The 21,571-nt window shown below is 42.1% G+C and overlaps 1 pseudogene; it reads right to left on the minus strand.

Moving 5' to 3' along the window:
* Nucleotides 1-278: 278 nt before the first annotated feature.
* LOC120108117 lies at nt 279-16,158 on the minus strand (annotated as a pseudogene).
* Between the last annotated feature and the right edge of the window lie 5,413 nt (nt 16,159-21,571).

Genomic DNA, 21,571 nt, shown 5'->3' on the forward strand with positions numbered 1-21,571 from the left:
AAGGAAAACGAAAGACGGGCCGTCATAGCTCTGGCTCCGCATTTATATGAGGCATCAATTGGAATGTCAGCGGAGCCAAGCATCCAGAGGTTACAACTGAATATAATAACATAATAGTGGAAGTAGATCCGATTATATTATGCGGATAACTCGCTGTTTTTGGGTCAGGCCAATAACTCCAATATCCTCACCGTCAGCGATCAAAATTTTTTGTGCTCTGAAATCTGAAGATATTAGTCTAATATACATGATTGGTTGCTTGCATTATGAACATCACATTAAGCGCTAACAGCAATTCATCAATATCCAATAAATTTCATCTGTACAACTCCTGAGTAACATGGAATAAAGTTTACATCATTTAACAGAATGAGAAATGCTAGTCCTTTCCCTCAAATTTGCTGTCAGTATTCAGAGTATTTTGACCCGCAAACCCCCAACAACCCAACACCGCCGCCACAACAACATAGAGATCCCCTTTACCTTCATCTTTTTTTACTTCCTATGGAGAATTCTTTCTATCTACTGCTAAAACTGTAAATAGGTCTAAAAAAAAAAGAACAGAAAATTCTTATTTTCTATAAAGATAACTGATATGGAAGATATAGCAATTGCTTACATAATCCGATGATGAACATAATTTTGTGATCATATATCTGTACAGACATCACAGATTCCCTTTGTTGTCCATCGGCTACCAGAAACCAAACCCACAGCTCACATGTTCTTGAAGTAATCAGCCGGAGCGGGTCTTGGCATGCTGGATTTGGATTTATATGCAGGGAGGCACAGGCGGAAGAAGCATGTGTGCGACGTGGGAAGAGAGTCTTGGGAAGTCAAAGACCTATAAATATACAGTTTAGAACCCAAGCCACGAAAACCATCAATAGGCAAGTATTTCACTGATGTCCAGAAGAAAAGAAGTATCCTCCGCTGCTCCTCAGACATCTCTTCAACAATCTGCCAGGATGTCGCAAATTAGTCATTGGTAATCTTATTTGGTGAAGGGCATGCAAAGATCCCAAACATTCAGGAACACAACAATTTACATCATAATGCCTGGCAAATCATGCAATTTAGGGTGATACATAAACTGCATCAGTCACCAAAGCCAAGAGTTCGAGATCCCAGGTGATTTAAAGAGCCTCTAATAGAGAATAAATTAAGTCATAGTATTCGAAAGGAAATGAGCAAACCTTACGCACCTGTCCACACACCATAACCATCAAGCCTTGTCCCTATTCAAACTATTTGAGTTTGGTTGCATGAATCCCTCATCCACCAAGCATTCCTGCATACATCTATCAATATTTTAAGCTCCTCTATGTCCTTTCTCACATGCTTTCGTCCAGTGTTACCTAAGGTCTTCCCTACATCTTTTCTACATCATGTCAACAAAAAATATTTTCCATCTTAATGGGCCACCTCATATCTTTGTAGTACACGTACTAACCATCCGAGGATCTGTTTGGGTAAATCCTGCAGGATCTAGCTGGATGAACTGGGAGAGAGAATGGGGAGGAAGGAAGGAGGGGGGGAGGGGGGGCGAGAGAGAGAGAGTAGGGGGTCAAGGGCCCCAATCTCCAGGCAGGAAGGGAAAACAAAGACCTTTCCAGGTCCTTTTTTCTCCTCCTCCGGGGATCGGGCCCCATGACCCCTATGCACCCCCTCCCCCCTTTTTTTCTTAATAAAGCAGATGGGTCACACATGCCTAGTATGAATACATCCCATAAAGTCAAAAAAATAAAATATCGCTCAATGCGGTCGAACAACTGAAGAGTTGGTCTAAAGAACCCCTCCAGAGTGCTTTACCCACAAACGAGGTGACCCATCTCATCGGATCTTTTCTAGGCCCATCGCATCGGATCTTGAGGGATTTGCCCAAACAAGCTCTTAATTGTTTCTCCAACATTTTGTGCTTAGTTTCTGCAACTTCTATGGCTGCTTCAATAATACTAATTTTTCACCATCCTATCTAGTTCTTCCATGCATCTATCTCAACATACTTTAAACTCACTATTCCCCTATATTCTGAGCCGCACAAAATTCATAGGACAATAATAGCCTTATTGTCATTTTATAAACTGCTTTTTCTGAACCATTCGACACACTAAAAACTAGAACCATATACAAGAAATCTGGCTCAGTTCGATGGTCATCTGACACCAATTAATTCATCTCATACCAGTAGTAGAAGCTGTAGAGCTCTCTAGAAAAGAAAATCAGTACCTCTCTAGAGCTCGAATATACCAATTTAGAAGCTGTAGTCTCAAAACAAACCATCACCAAAGAGCAAATGGTTGTAGAACCACGTATACCATTAAATGTTACTAAGATAACGTATCATAAAAACTCTTAGGACAATATATCAAAACATGTTCATGGTCCCACGTACTTGATGGTATCATCCTCAATGGCAAAAGGTGCATGAGCCCTTCCTAAAACCATTAACTCTCTGATAATACATTCTCTGCAGCATTCCACAGCCCTTGAAAGCTTAATACACATGCCTTCTTGTTGGCAATATATTTCCCAAATTTAAAGCCTTGCAAGAATTTTGGTCATTTATCCAATTGGTCATTGTGAAACTTGAGTCCATTTTAGCAACTTTAATGGCACGAATTTCAGGCTAACTCCAATTTGTAACTGCCTGCCCCAAATTGGGCTACCTAGCAACAAGCTCTTCTGATTCTTGACACCTCCACCGTTCCTCTCCGTCATGATGCCAAAACATATTAATTATTTTGAAGCCTCCACTCATGGATAGAACAACTGCAAGCAAGGACTTTGAAACAACATTTCCCTTCTCTCTACAGCCTTTGACCTCTTTTAAAGCATCTCATAAACATGTTATTGGCAACCTAACGGGAAGTTACATGTATCCTGAAGGTTTGCAAGATACTAGTTTGAGCAAGTGATTCTATTGGTTGAAGATCCAGAGATCTGTATTTAGGCATTGCGGAAAAATCCACAAATCATTTCACGATCAAATGCCAAGTAGCACAAAAGGTACCTCCCAAAAATAGGATAACACTATAACTCAGCAAGCAAACAGCTAAAGACAAACCTTTAGATAGAAAGAATTACATGTATCTATGGAACTACCTTCATCCAAGTTCAATAAAAATCACCTTAAAAATTCTATCAAAATAAGAAGGTTAACTTTTCAGCCCAAGGACAAGTCCAAATTGTGATTGAGTTAAAATAGCATTTTAAATGCTAAAAAATTCTCAAATCTTAAAAGCTCATAAAATTTATTATATCCAATCATTTCCAGGATTTAAGAGTCCCATTAAAAGGGCTTATAATTTGCTCACAAAGATTTTCATACAATATGACGTATTATACATGCCTTCATCTTTCAATCTTAGTCTTGAAAAATTTTCTCATCCAAAATTTTATGAATGATTATTGTCTATTTTATTAAGGACCGTATAAGAGAAAAAAATACTAATCCATTCGTTAGCTTAAATGACACACTGCTAAATACTGAACATGCATGCTTGCCTTCTTTTCAAATGTATCACCATATGTAGCCTGAAATTATTGCTCCAATACATGAAACAACTCTAAACAACACCAGATATAAGTGTAAAGGGCCCCAATTGAAAAATAGAGACCAAAAAATGACTGGTCCTCATCGATGTCAAGGTGTTTTTGGCAGCTTCTGCCACTAAAGTGCCAGCTTGTGCCAATTGTTTGGCAAGGAATGAGGCACAGCAGAAGGTGCTAAGTATGCTCTTGCCTGGCACAAGCACAACATGCAATACCTAAACGTTGGAGGAACAACTTGGAATCATAGAATATGAACATTTTAGTTTCTGAATTAATAGCTCTATTGTTATAAGGTTGTTTAGGTTCCAAAGAAAAATTATTGGAGGAAGATTATCAGTGAACAATATCTTTTCGAGTTGAGTATTTGATTAAGGGTCCAAACCAAATTATCCATAAGGAAAACCAAAACCCATAATTGAACTCAATTACCTCATTCGGTTTATATTTGGACCTTGCTTGGATCTGACCCCCTGTCTAACCTATTCAGACCCCTGGTTACAACCACTACTTTACTTCCCAAACCCACCAAAGGGGAATGAAAAATCCGCAGCCTTTATTCCTGTAATAATGAAAGTGAAGGCTCCATGTCAGAGGGGGTCTGTCATTTAAGGATATCAGATTTATTGGAACATTAGATCTAAAAGGCCAAATGCAAGCCCGATCCGACTCCCCCCAACCCCCAACAGAAAAAGAAAAGGAAAAGAAAATAGCATACAAATGCAAACATAACGGGAAAATAGGAAAAGAAATAAATGGTTTTAATCATTTAAGTCCAATCCTTTCCAGATACACAATTCGTGTTTGAACATGAATTCTCTATTCCTAAGAACATATCCGCAACTTCTGTAAACCCACTATTCCTCTATGTACCATGCTCTGTACACTTTTCCACCAACCCAAAAAGTTGTGACTATTTCTAAATTAATAGACATTTTGAATTTGTCAATGTCTTGCTGAAACAGAAATCTGTGGAAGCCTGTGAAAGTCACTAAAATCCTCCACACCCATGTCTGCTAAAAGTTAGTTTTTCACTTGCAACCACCCTCCAAGCATCTCTAGAAATTTGTAAAAGTTGCTAGTGTACTCTCACATCTTATCCAAGATTTACATGGATAAGCATACAGTGATGGGTCAAGAATGTGAATTTGTGTATAAAACACACATAGTTTTGATATATGAGATCTAAAATTCCTAAACGTAATAAGACTAGCAAGCACACTACATCTGAAAAATGTCAAAGCCAGAAACAGTACGTCAAAACAACTTGTCATAGAGTATTTAATATATATACACAATCTGCATATAGATTGACTTGAAATATGTTAATGATTATGTTTTTGGTTAAACATGTCAGGTTTGACATCAGGTAAATAGATAGATACGACAAGTTGTCCCACTACCTATATTCACACATACTGGATCTTGAAATGTCCAATGCAAATCTGCATTATGCAGTGCACACTTCATAACCAACATGAGGACATCATATCTCAGTTCTTATAAATTGTGCATGCCACTTGTCAAAAGTCTTGGATGCAACATATACTACACTATCCAGCTTGTGGAGATAATACAGACACCATATGTAAGTTGTCTTCAGTTCTATGACATTAATACCAATGTCTAAATGGTATGAATCAAACATGAACTATCAAGAAGGATTCTTAATAACACCTATTAGGATGATAAACAAAGACCTCCAAATGACTGTGTTTTGTAGTTGAGAGAGAGATCGATGCAGCAAACTCTATTTTAAATCTATAACTTCAATGCAACATTTCCAGCATTTACTGTGCATTCCTGTATTTTTCATAATAATAGCAATCAGTTTGTCTAAAATATTTCCAGATGACAAGGAAGCATCACATGCCAAGAACTCAAGAGCTCACTAAGACTATAGAGATGGCAGCCATTTATCTAAGAAAGAGTAAAGAATATAATCATGCTGGGAACGGTCCACAACATAACTTCCTTTGAGATAGAACATGATATCATGGTGTCAATCATGGCTAAGTGATAATCAAGGTGAAAATGAATTGTTCCAGAATTTCATTTTTCTAACTACTGCAGAAATCACAAAAAGCAAAAATTCTATGGTAGATTAGAAAAGAGTTAAATACATTTCCTAAGTCCCAGTACCACTAGACAAAGTCAATACCAGAGAGATGATAAATTATTCGTCTAGAACAAAGAACTAGTTGTGCACATAAGAGGTTCATATAAAAATTAAAAAAAACACTGGCTATACTTAAACATAATATGTACATACCTTCCAGAACCAACAAATCTGACGATCTTTTGCCTTGTAGCCATTATACTCGGTATGTGCTTTCCATTCCTTCACATTAATGACACTATCACTTCCGCCTATCAATCGATCAAAATCTTGGAGGTCCAAACTTTGAAAGAAAAACTTATGGTGCTTTGAATTGGAAAGGATATCAGCAAAACCTTGAGCAAAATGAGTCACTTGTTCAGAGATAGATGTAACAAAATGATGTTGAATCAGGAGGTTGACATACTCATCTCTATTCTTGCTATTTACAACAATATCCTTTCCCATAGGACAGAGTTCAATAGTCCTTTGAGAACCAAGTTCATTGATTTCTCTGACAAATGTTAACCCCAAAGCATCTGAATTGATAAGGTCAGCATCCATATCTAGAATCTGTTTACAACTAATATACAAGCATGGGTCTGCATTCTTTATATCTTCAAGGGTAACTGATTTCCCAGCTAGTTGTAAGAAAAATACACGATCAAACACAATGCCTACTTGCACTTTATGCATCAAGGCTAATGCAATCACCCGTCCAGTGAAGCTGAAATATTTGAGGTGCAAAGGATCCACAGCAGATGCTGCATCACAAATAAATATATTCCTTTAAGCCCATGATTAAAGTCATCTAAATGAAAAGGCAAACTGAAGCACAAAAGTATTCCTTAATAATGATGAGTACAAAGCATAAAAAATTAAATAAGAACTATCATGAAACTAACTCATAAGATGACAACTAAGGATAAGACATATTGATTTGAAACCTTTTGGAGTTCCCTCTCGAACTTTGGTTTTGCTTCCTTGGTGGCAGTTTTGGTTTAGTCTGACATTCGATGGGAGGGCGAGAGGATGGATTTAGAGGCCTCCCCTATATAAGGAGGGGATCTCTCCTTCTCCAAGCCAAGCTAGGAGGCCTCTCTTTTTGAGACGAGAACCATGAGTGGGTTCTCAAAAAATATTTCCTGTGGACCAATAATCATATATATTCAGTTCCACAGGCTAGAAGATTAGACCAGGCATATACTAATATGATTGTACACCAGGAAATGTCAAGAGCTTTTAGTGCTTGATCATAGTAGTCAAAGAGGTCATTGCAACAGATTAGTAGGCCTACAACTTAGAGAAAAATTTTGTTTGAAGCAAAAGAGGCAAGCTAGCTCTTGAGCATGCCTCTCAAAGATTCTAGTACACTTCCTGAGATTGAAACCTATTAGAGAGAAATTATTGTTGAAGCAAAAGAGGCACGCTAGCACTCGAGAATGCCTCTTCAAGATTCTAGTACACTTCCCAAGATGGACGACACACTAAGAGACCAAAATGTAACAACACATGAACTAGCGAAGGGAAGAAAACCTATGCCAAAATTGTCCTGTTTCAAGTGACAAAAGTATATAATTGTGGGAAATATGTATCAAAACCAAGGTCCGCCGAATCGGTACTAGGACCCATTCGGCGGGCGAGTCGGTATGGTACTGGTTCTGTACTGCTCAAATTTTTTTTTAAAGTTTTTCAAGTTTGATTAATTGGTAATCAATTTTTTTTTCAAATTTTTTAATAATTTTAAGTATAATTTGATGTTTTTTGATGTTTTTATGATCCGGGTATAACCTATATGATGCATCTTGTTGTTTTAAAATAATACAAAACATAAAATAATTAGTGAGATATTGCATGCTACAAGAATCCAATGAAATATCTTAAAATCATCCATAGATCTACAACATATCATAAAATCAAGCAAAAATAAAAAAAATTGGCATGATCTCCCCTTATTTGCAAATTCCAAGGTATTTTTTGGCGCCCAAAAAAAAAGAGAGAAAATGAAATAGGGGAGAGAAAACAAACTTTATTTAGAGTTGGTTCCTCCTTCGATCGTGCTGAATCAACATATTTTTGCCATGGGGAAGGAGTGTTCGGATAGGTTGGGAAGGCCTGAGAAACTTCTCAACCCTTCCCAATCAGCCTTTAAAACAAAAGAAAGAGAAGAGGGAGGAGGAAGGAGGGCTAGTTCGAAACCGGTCTGACTCGGTGGGAATCAGACGGTTTGCACAGTTCCGCATAGAACCAATTGGTTCGACCGAGTCCGGGCGGTTCGCGACCAGTTCCGGCCAATTCCTATCGGTTTGGAACCGTTTTGGCTGGTTCGGAGCCGGTTCCCAAAAAAGAGGCGAACCGACCCAGTCCCCCACCAGATCGGCTCAGTACGGGCGGAACGGTTCGGCCTGGTTTGGCGGACTTGATCAAAACCACTCAGTAATGACAAGTAATTGTAGAGGACAAGCAAGAGGATGAGGTTTCTTACAGGCTAAGGAGACTACAATTCTAAAACTTACTATTGTTAGAAACAAGCTACTCAAGACATTTACTTCTTACCATAAAAAACCAAATCCACTCAGCTACAAGCATATCAAGATTGATGACATTCTTCAACCTTTCGCATCAAGGCCAAGGGGCCATACTACTTGATGGGGTGAGAGTTACAAACTTCACCTCCCAAATCTTCATCAAGAAGGTGGATCTTAGGGAGACTAGTATTTCGCAAACATATTCTATTTCTTGTCTACATCAAGAAAGCGACATAACAGTGCAATTAGATGTCCATTGGGACCGGAGAGCTAATGGTTAGGCAGATTTGATGCAACAAGTGCGAATTAAAATGATTCACATTATACTTGGATGACATAGACATCTGAAAGAAAGGTGTACAATGAATGCTAGAGACCATTCTACACTATTGGACACCAAATCACAAACATGATGTACCAAAAGAAAGATCCAAGTGAAAGTGGTTCTCTCAACTGATATGGACCAAGTCATGTGTAATACTCTAGCATCAAAGTCAAGAAAGACCATCTCTTTATTTCCCTTTTCGTACAGATTGGTTATATGCTAGACTTACTTAGAAACCTACAATGAAGGAGAGAAGAAAAAATAGGAAATAGATAAAAAAGGAGAAAGAAGTTAAAAAAAGAACAAACACAAAAAAATGGAGCAAAGAGGGAGGAAAAGACGCCAGGTGAGGGAGAAAAGGAGTAGCTGGCATCTTCCAAATGGCCATTTCCTTCACTCTCATAACTGGTCCGCTGAATTAATTTTTTTCTTCTTTATTTTCTCTTTCGGAATCTATTTGGGCTTTATCTCCAAAAGCTATTTCAGCAGTCTTGTAGTGTCTTAAAAAGGAGTGTTAAAGGTGCAACTGGATTTTGCAAAAAAGCAATAGATGCTTTAGTTTATCTTCATCAACCAAGTTCTCTTTTCTTTTTGTTGTTTCCATTCTTTCTTTCTTTTTTGACAAATTGAAGTGTTCCTATATAATCAAAATTTTAGCCAAATAACTGAAAATTTCAGATTCCATCGTAGAAAAAATCTAGACATAAGTTAGAAATTCAGAGATAGGCACCTCAGGGTTCCAACATGATCAGATGCCAGCTTCTTGGAACTGCCATAACTGAGAGAGCACCAAGGTAAGCTATCTTGGTATCGAGCCCCATACCGCCCTCACTATATCAGCACGTTTGCTATGGGGGCCAATTCGGCGTAACGTGTACCGATACTGAATCAGTATGGTACAGTATGCTTCATACCATCTGGTTTGGTACCGTATGACGTACGATGGCTGGAACAACTACATTACCCCAATTTCCAGCCAACCCAACAAGTAGAAATGAGATCAAGACGAACTGGAGCCAACATGACTTTGACATTGCAAATTATCTAACCAAATATTTCATATAGCTGTACTTTATCATATAAGCAACCTTCTGAGTCGGGACCCTCTGCAGTGCATATTTTTGCATCGCGGAGATTTGTACACCACTTGAAGGCTGCCGATGGAGAAATACTGGACACCTCGACCTTGGGCTTGACCGACCTCCCTATCCTCGGACATAAACCGAGGTGAACGACTTTGGCTCCAATCGAGGAGATGCCAACAGCGGAGAGCAATCGGCACATGTTGACAAGGACTGCAGCCCCAATAACCAATAGTCCAGATAGTCCATGATCATGGCAGCCCCACGTCCCGCATTAGACATGCACCGCACTCTACACACACGGACTGATCCCGCACCACGGCCGTACCACCAACCGCTGTCTGGCGTTATTGCACGTTATGTCGGCCCAGATAACGACAACGCTGGCTATCCTATATAAGGCAAACAACCTGAAAAATCTGAGGGACGCAATATGCTATCCTTCTCACAGAGCCCTCACTCTGCTAAATTCTCTTCCTTCCATACAGTTGTCTCGTTGTTCTGACCTAGGCATCGAAGGATCCCCCGCCAAAAATTATCTGGCAAGTGGATTTTCCTGTAGGCCACCCAGCGAAGCAGTCCAGCACCCAACACCTCAACCAACCTACTAAGCTCGTCTCCAATTGACCTCAGAGTCGTCTGAGCTGCGCTCCTATCTTGGTCTGGATACGGTGGCAAAAGCTGCCATGTCATTTGATCGTGAAGATAGACAACTGTCAAATATTCAAAGGCCACACGCCGTGTATGGCATGCAACTTGATAGGATCCATCGTCGTCATCAATGATCAACAAGTTCATCCCCGAGAAAAGCCGTTGGGCTTGGGCTCAACATGCCTCGAAGCCCTTCGCAAATGCATCAACCGCAATCTTTAGGGCCTCCTCTCGAAACTCCTCCGAGGTGCAATACTTTTTGACCACTTCTGCGACCTTCGCCTCGGCATAAAGAGCCCACTCGCTGGCCTTGGCAGCTTAACGGTTCACCTCGTTAGCCCATTGTTCAGCCTCTCGGGCCCTCTGCTCGGCCTGGGCCAGCTTCACAGAAAGATCCGTTGCACTATGATCGGCAGCTTTGAGGGCCTTCTTGGTCGTAGACAGTTGGATCTCCTTCGCCTCCACCTGGGTCTGCACAGCCGAAGCACGGGCTTCCACCAACCTGGACTCATTCTCGACCGACTTGGCCTTCTCCTCAGCCACCTTGGTCTTCATCTCGAGCAGCTTGGCCCACTCTACGACCGCTTTCAATTTTCTCTCGAGTGTCGAAATACGCTTCATGAACCTCTCGGCCAGCCGCTCTGTCTCACTGACCACATGGGCATGCTGAAAAGGGGAATAAGAATCAGTAACCACAGTGAAGAACCATGCAAAGGTTCGTAGGTCAGAGACCTACCCAGATGATCGTGGTGTAAGCGCCATTGAAGAACCCATCAAGGCCCCCAGAGCACATGGCCTTCGTGTCAGCCGGGAGCTGCATGGCCTCGACCAACTCCTTTGCCACCCCGGGGTTTGTCAGAGCCGAATCTAACTCTCGAGCAAACCACCGCAGAGAGTAAAATCCAAAAATGTGGCCCGAGGCAAGAGGGCGCTCATGGCGAACGGATGAGTTCGAAGCCGACCATGCCGGGCCGCGAACCTCGAGAGCTAAAGCCTCGGGGGAAACCTCGACGGCAGCAGTTGAGGAGGATTCCCTCCTTGGTCCTTTCTTTTGAGGGGTCCCAATCTCCGCAACGATCAAGGTAGTAGCAGCCCAAGAGGATTCCCCCTCGGTTTTTTCTTATGAGGGCCCCCGACCTCTGCGTAACCTCTGCGACGGTAACCAAAGAAGACTCTGCCCTCTGCTTTAATTTTTGGGGAGCCTCATCTTTTTCGACCGTGGCCAGCCTCTTCTTCGCCTTCCTTTTCTTACAAATCTGCGAGAGATCGAACTTTCATGATAGAAAGAACTACAAAACTGAAGACAGTCAAAAAAGAATACAACAAGGTGATAAAGGAAGAGCTCAAGAGGAGCTTACCCAGGGGGTCGGTCGGGCTCAGACCGACGTAAATAAGGGTCTCCTCGAATAGCATCTCCTGCAAGGCGGGAGCCTTGGATTGGGATCCCAAAAGCTTGTCCAAGGCCCTTGATCATCACCTGACAACCTTGGGGGTCGATTCAGGTCGGTCCGAGGCGCCCTCCACGCGGTTTCAAACCTCCATGGCTGCTCAGAGCGGACAAAAAAAACCTCCCTTTCCACCCATGAAAAGGAGGAGCACCTCGAATCAATTGGCAATCTTTCTTAGAAGAAAAATACAACCAGTCGTTGTCTCGGGAATGCTTTACAAAGGGAAGCACCCTTGAAAGAGGGAAGTCGAGGCCCGAATGTCCCAGAAAAGATAAAGGGACAGAAAGCCGACAAGGACCTGCCAGGAGTTCGGCACTAGTTGGGTCAGAACCAAGCTATAGGCCCTCCTCAGCTGAACGAAGAAAGGATAGAGAGGCAGCCTTAGCCCGACCCTTAGAGTTTCCTTATACAATCCAAGCAAAGGAGGAGGTCGAGTAACCCGGTCATTGGGACCGGCGAGCTCAAAGACAAACTCGGCAATAATAAAATGTCGGGCTTGAACAAAGTCCATCTCCTCTTGTGTAAAGACGGCCGCCTCCTGGTCCGGGCCTGATTGGGCTCCGGACTCAACTAAAGGTAATGACTACCGAGCCTAGGAAGGATGGCCTGACAACCAACTCCCCTCTTAGACGCTACCCTCACAGTCGTCCATAGTAGGGGAGATAAAGAAGGGTGAAAAGACAAAAGAACGAGAAGACGACAAAAAGGACGAAGAGGCAAAGAAGAAGGCAACAAGAGGGCCCAGAGGCTAAGGAGCAAAAATCCATCGGAAACAGAGAAGTGCGAAGGACGCCGGAGCTGGAAGTGAAGGGCTTCACCAGAGCACCACCCGGGGGCCTAGACGTTCGAGCACTCGAGCGAAGGGACGAATGAAGCAAAGGGCAGAGTGTGAAGGTTAGGAACGTCCTTATAAAGGAGCACGGACGGCCCCAATCGAAGCATCGATCCAACTGTCCGAGTAGATCGAGCCACGTGTCACCTAGGAGATGGCAGGGGCGAATCGTCGGATCACTGCATTAATGGAGTCTCGGGGTCGCCCCGCAATGATGATGTCTTGAGATGGCTCGGATTTGGCGACGCTTTGAGGAGACTAAGAGGCATGCTTAAGGCCCCCGACGAAGATATCGCTCTCCATTGCGGTAATCGCTCAACTTCCATCGCTCGAACTAGAGCATTGTTCGGCCTCGGAAGTGGGGGATAAGTGATGGAAAAAATACCGAACACCTCAACCTCGGGGCTGACCAACCTTTCCGTCCTCGGACATAAACCGAGATGAACGACTTCGGCACCAATTGAGTCGCCAACCACGGAGAACAATCAATATGCGTCGACAAGAGCTGACAGCCTTAACATCCTACAGTCCTGACAATCCATGATCATGGTAGCTCCATGTCCCACGTCAGACTTGCATCGACTCTGCCCACATGGACCGACCCCTGCATTGCGGCCGTACCACCAGTCGCTGTCTGGCGTTATTGCACATCACGTCAATCAAAGTAACAATAAAGCTAGCTCCCTTATATAAGAAAAACAACCCGGAGGACATGAGGGATGCAATACGCTATCTTTCTTACAGAGCCCTCTACTAAAATCTCTCTTTCATATTGTTATCTCATTGTTCTGACTTAGGCATCGGAGGGTCTCCCGTCAGAAATTCTCCAGCAAGTGGACTTCTTGCAGGCTACCCAGCGGAGGAGTCCAACACCCAATGCCTCAACCAGTCAGCTTAGCCTGTCTCTAGCCAACCTCAGGGTCGTCCGAGCTGTGCTCTTACCTCAGTCCAGTTACAGCGGCAACAACTGCCACATCATTTGATCGTGGAGATAGACAATTGTCAAATATTCAAAGGCGACACGACGTGTATGGCATCCAACTTAATAGGATCCATCAAGCCTTGTTTGACAGTTATCCATCTCACGGTTAGATGATGCGGTGGCCATCAAAGATTATACAGCTCTTTGCGATGCAAAACATGCACCGTAGAGGATCCGAACTCGCAACTTGTTAACTTCTATCAAACCTCCCGGACTAAAATTAATGCATGTGTTCTAGATTTTAAGAATATTTATTCATTAGAATAATTCTACCTAAACCACTTCTAAAAGAAATCATTATTACATAATTGGTAGATTGATGATCAACAACCCTCAACGCTTTGAAAGACTAGGTGGCAAATGGGTACCAAGAGGCTGCATAACACCTAGGTGCTCGGTTTGTGCCTAGTGGATGCTTAGATGCCCATTCAATCCAAAAATAAAATAACTTCAAGAATCTAATAGATGTAAGGAGATATCTTAGAAAGGAAATAACAATTCAAGAAGTAGAAATCCAATATCAAAGACAATGTAGCAAGTTGATTGGCAGTACCAACCAAGTGATGTTCAATACTGATTCATGAATGAATCCCATTCTCAATACCCAAACATGATGCGAAAACATTATTGCAGAGCCCAAGTTAGCAGGTCTTCTAAAATAGTGACAGCACTAAATGCTGTTGCCAATATGAGAACACAGCACACTAATATGGAAATAAAGGAGTGCACGAAAGGCATGAACTAACCAGGATTTGGAAAGAATCGTCGACGATCATTGGGGCATGGCAAGAATAGGACATTCTGTGGATTGAAAATTGCTTGGCATAATAAACAAAACCACTCTCTCAGAACACCAGGGCCTGTAGCCTCCTCGTTTTTGAATTCCAGGAAAAGCCCGCCATGCAGTGCCATGGGATCTGCTTGGTTGATGTACTCGAAAGATTCAGCCAACAACTGCGACCTGTCAATAAGCATTTCATGCAGATCGTCCTCATCCTTCCATTCGGGGAGCAGCATCAGCACCAAATTCCTCCTCGCCTCAAAATCAGTCACATCCTTATACTTGAGAAACCAGCGAAGCTTATCGCTCCTCTTAGCATGTTTAAGCAGAAAGTTCACTGGAACTCGCCGCACCAAAAGAAGCGCATGGAGCAATTGCTGGGCATCCTCAAACATCTTGGCAAAGACATTTGCTATGGACAGAACAGCGACGATGTCGGGCCACATGGTCAGAAAGGACTCGCACTTCTCCAGCCCTTCCTGGTTTATACAGTCCTCCACCCTCTTCAGGCCCTGGTCGACCATCTTCAGGAGCTCTATGAACAGATGATGCAGCGAACCAATCCAATCCTCGTACTCCGGGTGCTTGCTGTTATACAAATGCCTCGCAATCGGCCCTTCCATGCCCATCCAGTCCTGGATCGCCCAGCGCATGGCAGCTAGGAAATTGGAGAGATCGTCGAGACCAGGCTGCTCGTTGAGCATGAAACCCGACAGCTCCGAGAGAACCAACTTAGTGAGCTCGCTGATGAAACCAAGCAGATCGAGGATTATATCGAGGGGCTTCATATGGGTCAAGTACCTCGCGCCCCCTGCTGCCTCCAGAAGCGAGGCCAGCGCGCTTCGGCACTGGGTGTACTGCGGGTCCTTCTTGCCGACCGTTCCGGAGAGGATCTTGCAGAACTTGAGAACGATCGGGGCGCACTGCACATGGATGTCCTCCGGGAGGAAGTCGGGGTTGGGATGGAGGAAGATCTTGATGGCGTTGGTGGCGACGAGGCGGTTGTCGTGGACCGGAGAGAGGTAAAGCTTGACGAGCGCGGAGGGGGCGCCGGACAAGGTGAAAACCTCGAGGTGGGCGGCCGCCTCCTCGCGGTTGGATTCGAAGATGTTGCAGGTGAGGACGAGGAAGCGCTTGATGAGGCCCTCGACGTTGGTCCTGGTGCCGTGGACGCGGTCGTTGCCGATGGAGTCGAGAGAGCAGATGGAGGCGATGAGGTCGTCAGCGATCTGCCAGGCCCTGGGGTACTTGGTGCTGCGGAGGCGGCCGGTGAGCTGGAGGCTGGCATCGTTCTCGACGGCGCAGGCGGCGAGGGTGGCCTCGCCCTGGAGCTGGCGGCCGCGGTACAGAAGACGCTGCTCCGAGGTGGGGATGCCGGTGATGGATTGGAGCTGGTCGATCACGGAGTCGACAGTGTCGTCCGGGCGGGCGTGGATCACGACCGTGTTCCGGGACATCAACCGAACGAAGAAATGAAGGGTCGAGGAGGAGGAAGAGGAAGGGTAAGGCCTAAGCTGAGAGGGATGATCGTCTCCGGCGGCGCAGGATGAGGAGGAGGAGCCGAGCTTGTGCATCTTTAGTAGGGGGAAGGAATCCTGGTCTTCGTCGGAGTCGGAGTCCGCGGCGGCGGCGGATGGGGAGGAGAGGGGAGCATAGTCGTCCAGCTTGCGCTTGCGGTGCTGGTCGAAGCGCTGGCGGAGGCGGGCGATGGCGGCGTAGAGCTCGCCGGAGCCGATGGAGGACATCGCCGGAAGGGACGCGATCACGGCGACGGAGGGAGGAGCCCTAAAATTTCATGCCGACAGAAATGGCAAGGACGGGGAGAGGAAGAGAAATTTTAGGGATTCTTTTCATTTCATTTGGGTACACAGAGAGAGAGATATATATATATATATATATATATATATATATATATAGAGAGAGAGAGAGAGAGAGAGAGAGAGAGAGAGAGAGAGAGAGGTGTCGCGGGAGGGGGGCTTCCGCCGTGCTGCCGCGGGGGCGGAGAAAAACAGGGGTCGTCTGGAGAGCTCCCTTAGCGTCCGATCAACGCGTGGCGCTGTGTTGTGTGCTGCGTGAATACTGGCACGTGGAATGTACATGATGGTAAAAAAAAGCTGTCAGATTTTCTGATCTGATAGAAGATTATTTTAATATTTTTTCCAAAAATTCTACTTCATAATTAATTTTATAATAAAAAATTAGTTTTTTATTTTTTATTTTCATCCAATTGGATCAGACATAAGTGACACAATTCCTTATTCAAATTCTAATTTTGAATTCAGACCCAACCTAATATTTATATTGAGTTAGATCGGATCGGATCCACCACTACATTTTTTCGGATCATTCGAGTCGAATCGGATCTACGTATAATTCACAGACCCAATCAAAAAAATTTATAGATCTGCATCAGATCCGAGTCTAGGACAGTGTCTGTCATGGAATTCAGAAGTTGAATTTTTAGTATTTTAAAATAAAAATTTAATAATTAGTAAGCTTTGCAGTTTTATGTGCTCTTTTGACATTTTTTTTACCAGGTATCATCGTACATGTGGAAAATTGAATTTTTTTGCCTCATGCATTGAATTTTTTTCATTTGATCGGTTCATGACTGCATTCCCTGGATTGTTTTACATGGCTGAGGTACCGATGCCATAAAATTTCAAAAAACAACAATAGTAATACTAAATATTTGTGGCATTTTTAAGAAAAATGAAGTCGTGATACACGAAAGTTTCTTTATTTTTTCGGTCAATCTCTAGCCTTCAGGTTAAGTAATATGCTTGGTTTGGTCTGGCAACTTTGTGGGCTCGTTTTTTGAAGAAATCTCACTTATTTGGACGTAGAACTTTACTTGCCTTTTGTCTACAATTTGCCTTCCGTCTACAGTAAATGAACTTAATTATTTTTTTCGTTGATAGTTAGAATGCTTCTTCTGTCGGAAAAACAGAAATAAACCTTGTCTCCATAGTGCAGGCCTTGGTCCATTCTGTCTCTATATAAATCTTCTTGTTTAGACAATCTGCACAAGAGATTTAGTTTACAATCTAACAATTCTCAGGCAATCTTACTAGGTTGATAACCATTGAATGATTTTGACTCTGGAGACATGAACCCTATGTAATTTCTAGCTCTTCTTGGCGCAGCCTTATACAGTTCTCTTTTTGCCTTCTCTTGGTTCCATACTATTTTGGCTCTATATTATTTTAGGTCCTACAGATCTTTCTCTCTTAGATGGTTCTATTAAAAATTTCAAATAAGTTGGATTAGGTCAAGCCTGAATTCAGCAAATCCAGATCTGATCCGAAAAATAGAACAAGCCTAATTTTAGGACTCGACTAGACCCCACGAGTCCTCCAAAACAGATTGGGTCGAATCGGATCACGGGTCAACCCGACCTTTTGCCAGCCTTAATAACCATATTACCCTCTCTAAAACTATTTCAGACATTTTTCCTAAATATGTGGCTAAAATATTTATGGTGTTAATGTTCATGCTCAACTAGACTGAAAGCAAGTTTCGTGAGATATGAAAGGCTGTTACAGAAAAGTGCTGCCGTGTTTGGTGATATTGAGGTGGGGATCATAGGCAAGGACGACATTTTATGTAGAGAATAAGGAGCTAGGTTAAACAATGAGCCACCACTAGAGAGAAAGTTGGGAAGGAAGGTGGCCATGTTTACAAAGGAGCCAAAGTGGTGGAAGTGGAAAAGGGAGAGGCAAGTAGTGTTCTTATGGCTCGAGACTCAATAGAGGTAGATCGATAATGTGGGGCACAAATATAAGATGATCAAAGTAGGAGGAGAAGAGATGGAAATTATGGTAAGTTTTATATGAGACTGATATGCATATATCGCCTATACTGATGCACGAATTGCGCATTTATAATATATAGGGATGCATATATATATATATATATATATATATATATATATATATATATATATATATTGCATGTACCTTTCTGTTTTGCTCACCCTCTACTTACCAAAATAGATTAATACAAGTACCCATAGCATTAAGTTTTTCTTGGCTCCATGTACATTTAGTTAGCCCTAGGCATCGGATTCCAAGGCTTTTAAGAGGAGCTAGGGTTCAGGGAGTTGGAGTTGTCTAAGGTGGAGGAATTATGTGGTATTACAAGGTGAAGGCCTAGTCATGACATAGCATCCTCGTTGGATCCCCAGTCATCCATAAGAGGATGGAGATAGTAGCTGCTCCAGCTGACATTGCCACGGGAAAGAAGAAGAGAATGGAGTGTGGGATAGATGATAAGGAGATATGTTTTATCAAAGCACAAAAAAAAAAAAATATTGATTGATACGGACTTCATTTTGTCAGTATTGAGTTAGCTCAGAAGCAAATTGCTTGCAGTAACTAAAATTTACACACAAATTTCATTTGTGGAGATTGAACTAGCTCCGGCTAAATGGCTGGGATAGATATTCCTTCTGAATGTTCATATATTTTATTTTCTGCTGCTCATGGATGTATGTATTCTAGATTGATATAATAAAATCTATTTTACCGGGGGGGTAAAAAACTAGCTAGCAAGGCACTCTATTTGGCAACTTAGAAACTTCATAGGTTGCTATTGCCTTAAATGGAAAAAAAGCCGGGTAAGAACATGGGTGAATATATCCTGCCCCAAAATGGGAACAGGATAAACATTTCCCATGTCCAACCTCCATGCAAGACTATTGAACTGAGTGATGATCGACGCATGACCCGTCCCAAGTCGCTTGTTAATTGGGCCAAGCCAAGAGTCAGCAAAGGCAAGACCAATTATCAGAAATGATCCAGACCCAGTCAGAAGCCACATGTGTTAATGGAGCAAGGGTGGAGGGGAATCGCCATCTTGGATTCCCTGAGGAACTTATTAGTTTATTAATAAAATATTTAATTAAAAATTTTGAGATTTTAAAATTTTATATTGGATATTTATCCAAACATAAATCTAGTTAAATATAAAATTTATCTTAGACTCTCAAATAACTTGTTTTCTAAATATATACTTCTCTTTCCTCCTTTAAAATTCTAGGGAAATTTTATGAACACGTCTCTAATTGTTTCTTACTTAACATCGATGCTTTCTCTTCTCACAACATATCCGAACGAATGCTTCGCAAATGGACTCTTATCTCTTCGGGGGACCTTGAAAATGAAGAGATGCATTCTCATGAAAAGATGCATCTGATCTGATGGTGATCCTAAGGGACACAATCCTTGATGAATGGATGGATTATGTAAAGAGATGGATTAACGAAAGGATGTTTAAGTATCTAATCATACTCACCCTTTCATATCTATACATAGAAAAGAGATTGTACTTTCCATCCATTAGAATAACATCCCCACAACATCCCCTTCCATATGAATAATACGAAAATTAAAGAAGAGAATTGAGAGCACTAAGTGAGTAAACTCAAATGCACAGATTAAGTATTTGAGAAGAGAATTGTGCTTATATATAAAAGAATTGAGAGAGATTGCTTCAATCAAATTTGCTGATTTTCAATGTATCTAAATCTCGCTAGCAGCAGTAGCGAGTGCTCATCATGTCTCTAATGTAGCCCTGGACCCACCTAATTACAGTTGCCAAGTCTCCTTCCAGATGGATGCGCTCTATCCCAATCTGACCCGCGCATGGGTGATCCCTTCCCAAGCAGCTCTGAGCTCGGCTTCAAGAATAGAAATATCATAGAGTCGGCTCCCCCTTGCTGCGATTAGTCTGGAATCAGCATCTCTAATCACCAACCCGTACCTCCTCGACCTTCATCATCAAGCATACTTCCATCGAAATTCACCTCGAGAAAGCTCAGGGATGGAGGCTCCCAGAAGACGAGAATTATCCGAGTCGCTCCTAAAGCTGAGTGGGGCCCTCTAGATGTCCCTTGCAATCCCAAATCCTTCGACAGTCTAAGCCTAAGTAAACTCGTTTGCATGAATAATCATTCTAACGACTATGACCCTCAAACTTTGCCTCTATCTCTAAAAAATTCTAGCATTCCTGTCCAACCAAGTATGATAAACAACATAGGTATCATTGACTCCCCCAGAGCCAATGATCGGTCTACTGATGGACTCCTTCAGGTAAGCAAGAAAAGTTGTAACTACGATTGGAGACTGCAAGAAACCCAAGTTGCCAGCCAGCTGTCGCACTTGGGCCGCTCTAGGATCGGAGACTGAATAGCACGCGCTCAATGGTCTCCCCTTCGTCACGACACTAGTCACAAGTAGAGTGGAGCCTCACACCTCATCTAATCAGAACCCTCTTGGTTGGGTGGCAACCCCACGCTACCTTTCATAAAAATAAAGCGACCCGAGGGTGAACATGGAGCCTCCAAAGCCAGTGCCATCCATCAACCGAAGTGCCTCAACTCAATACAGCTACAAGCTTTGGTTCATGATATGACCCAAAAAGGAATCAATCTTGATGACAAATTCCAACCTCCTAAGTGAAAATCTTTTGCCTTATCATTAAAACATAAAAGATATTTGTCAACTATGAATGATTTAATTATTTCACTTCAAATAAAAAAATAGAGAAAAGAATAAATTGTCCAATGATTTTCAATATAAGGTAAATTTGTAGAGAGACAAAAATAAAAAATTTAGAAAAGAAAAATATAATAAACTTAAGCCTCAATCAAAAATTAACAAAAATAAAAATACAAGTAAAAGATGTTATATTTGTGGTAAGCCTGAGCACTTTGCAAGAAATTACCGCTATCAGATGACTAAGCTCCTCAAGAGTTAGAAAGATCAGAACAGCCTACAGGCAAATATGGTGGCCGCCGGATCCAATACACTTGAAGCCAATGAAAAGTTTGTTTCAATAACTAAACCTTGAGATAAATTTGGCACATCAATTCACTGATTGGTGGATTGATATTGGTGCCGATGTATATGTTTGTGTTGATAAATTCCTATTCTCCACTTATTAGGTCTCCGATGGAAACACCATGAAGATGGGGAATTCTATTGCTGCAAATGTTAGAGGTGAAGGAAGAGTAAATTTGATATTAACGTCTCACAAGACTCTTGCTCTTTACAACGTGCAGCATGTACTAAAAGTTAGAAAGAATCCCATTAGAAAGAATCTCATTAGTAGTTCTTTGCTCATAAGGAATGGCTATAAAACGATCTTTGAGTCAAATAAAGTAGTTGTAAGCAAAAATAGTAATTTTATTGGAAGGAGTTATATATTTGATGGTCTATTCAAATTAAATGTAACAAAAGTTGAAAGCAATCAAATTAGTTATACTTTTTTTATAATATTGTATTTTTTAA

The sequence above is a fragment of the Phoenix dactylifera genome, unplaced genomic scaffold (genome assembly GCF_009389715.1).
Source record: "Phoenix dactylifera cultivar Barhee BC4 unplaced genomic scaffold, palm_55x_up_171113_PBpolish2nd_filt_p 001179F, whole genome shotgun sequence".
NCBI classification, from domain to species: Eukaryota; Viridiplantae; Streptophyta; class Magnoliopsida; order Arecales; family Arecaceae; genus Phoenix; species Phoenix dactylifera.